The sequence below is a fragment of the Rhipicephalus microplus genome, unplaced genomic scaffold (assembly GCF_043290135.1).
Source record: "Rhipicephalus microplus isolate Deutch F79 unplaced genomic scaffold, USDA_Rmic scaffold_626, whole genome shotgun sequence".
Classification (NCBI taxonomy): Eukaryota; Metazoa; Arthropoda; class Arachnida; order Ixodida; family Ixodidae; genus Rhipicephalus; species Rhipicephalus microplus.
In genome coordinates this window covers 22,501-25,000 of record NW_027465184.1, presented here as the reverse complement: position 1 = coordinate 25,000, position 2,500 = coordinate 22,501, and positions in this window count along the sequence as shown.

The following is a 2,500-nucleotide window of genomic DNA, read 5'->3' as shown; positions in this document are numbered from 1 at the left end:
CCAACCAGCCGCGGAGAAAAGGGTACAGTTTTGTCTAGACTTTCCAAAGCAGACAAGAACACTATGAGGGCTCTCATTAAAATCTCTACATTGACGGGCGGCGACGAGGCGGTAGCCCAGCAGATTGAAGCGATAATCTCCGAACAAGCTAAATTGAAAAACCTGTTAATGGAACAGGCCCAACAGATTGCGTTCCAAAAAGGCAGGATCGAAGAATTGGAGAAAAGAAGACAAGAAGAACCACTCGAACAAAGGGAAGAGCCAACACAGAGCAACACTCCCGCAACCGAGAGCCGACCAACCTATGCTCTGGTGGTATCTTCCGGAACAATGGAGAAAAAAGAGGTCGCATCGCTTCTGAGGCAGCGGGTGGATCCCCTCGACCTGGGAATCCAAGAAGCAACAATTCGGCCAGGGAGAGAGGGAATTGTCGTGATGACGAAGTCAAAAGAAGACTCAGCTAAGATTCTCCAGTTCATTCAGAAGGACAGAGAACTGAGAAATGTTGAAGCCAAGCTCCCAAAGGAGAACAGGATCCATAAGAAAATAATTGGACTCGAGGATGAAATTGACGAGGTCAATCTCCCAGCCCGAATCATCAGGCAAAACTGTTTGGTGTGCTCGCCAGAAGACATAACAATAAAGAAGACATGGCCGGGCAAGAGAGGCAAGACAGTGATTCTTGCCCTAAATCGAAGTGCAAACAAAGCAATCGGAAGCCGAACTGCACTGAACATCGGCTGGTCACGATGCCCGATCTTTGACGACATCTTTTGGCCCAGATGCACAAGATGCGCCATGCACGGCCACATTGCTCCCGATTGCGATGGCCCCCAGCGCTGCATTAACTGTGGCCAACGAGGTCACTACCAAAGAGAATGTGAAGCAGAATCGCACTGCAACATCTGCGAGACTGAGGGTCGCACGGAGACAGATCATTCTATGATGTCCAGGGAATGCCCGGTATACATAACAAAGGTACAGGCCGAGAAAGGCAAAATTCTAGCTAGACTAAACTAAGAGTACCCAACACACAGGCACAATGGCGAATAGCACTGAAATACAAATAATACAGGTAAATTTAGGCAGGGCATTTAAGGCAAATCAGTCACTAAACAATTTTCAACAAGAAGAAGAATTCGACATATCTGTACTCCAAGAACCATATTCGCTCAACAACAAAATCATAGGGTTTCCGCTAAAGCATAAAGTTATAGCCAACAACAAAGACCCGAAGACAGCCATCATAATACACAAAGAAAATATAACCGCTTTCCCAATTATTATAGAACAAAAACTAATAGCAGTCAAGATAAATAAAGGTGAAAGAGAATTGGTAATTATCAACTGCTACTGTCCTCCGAATGAAAACGTCGAGCTGGCAATGTCAGCAATAGGAAACATTTTACAGAAATTTATAGACATTAACACGATAATAATGGGTGACTTCAACTCAAAACATCAAATTTGGGGAAGCACGGAGACGGATGAGAAAGGTGAAAAAGTATTAGAATTCACAGTATTACACAACCTGACATTATTAAATGCCAAAGAATCACCTCCGACATTTAAAACAAGTAGGGCGAGGGGTTGGATTGACCTCACCATATGTGACGCAAACCTAAACCAGGATATTAAAAGCTGGGAAGTACTTAAAACCTATAATCACAGCGATCACAGATACATTAAAGTTGTTATTAAAAATGAAGAACTTCCAGAGGAATATGGCCTAACGTTAAAAGGGCAAACAAAAGTCATGGAAAAGTTGCAAATTGATCCCTGGTTTGAGGAAGTCCAGGGGAAAATAAACACGAAGGAAAGTATTGAAGAAATAGTGAATACGCTACACGAGAAAATCGAGAAACTTAAGAAGGAATTCAGTAAAAAGAAAAAACCTTCTAAACAAAAACCGAATACTTGGTGGTCAAGAGACCTAGAAATTGAAAGGAAGAGAGTCAGAGCACTACGAAGGAGGTATCAAAAGGCGAAAGGGGATATCAGAGAACAATACAAAAAGGAATACTATAAAGAACATGACACGTATAACAACATGATAGAACAGGCTAAAAACAACAGTTGGAAAACTCTATGTACTAAGGCTACGAAAAATCCATTCATCCTACCGTATAAAATTGCACGAAATAAGATGAAAACCAAGGTTATGTTTAGAAGCATCACAAAAGAAAATGGAGAAGTCACAAAGACTCTTCAGGAAACAATAGAACACATTCTAGGAAATTTATACCCTAACTGCATGGAAAATGACGAGCCAGGACACAGTCAAATACAATCAAGCAACGACACAATAAACAATAACAAACAGGGAGGAAATTGGACATCGGGAGCAGAAATGAGAGAAAGAAATTTACCCAGTGATGACCTCCCATTTACAGAGATTGAAGTAACGCAGATAGTAAAAAATCTGAGGAAAGATGTAACCCCCGGACCAGACAACCTAAAAACTAACCTCATACAAGTGATGTATGAAAGGCATAAGACT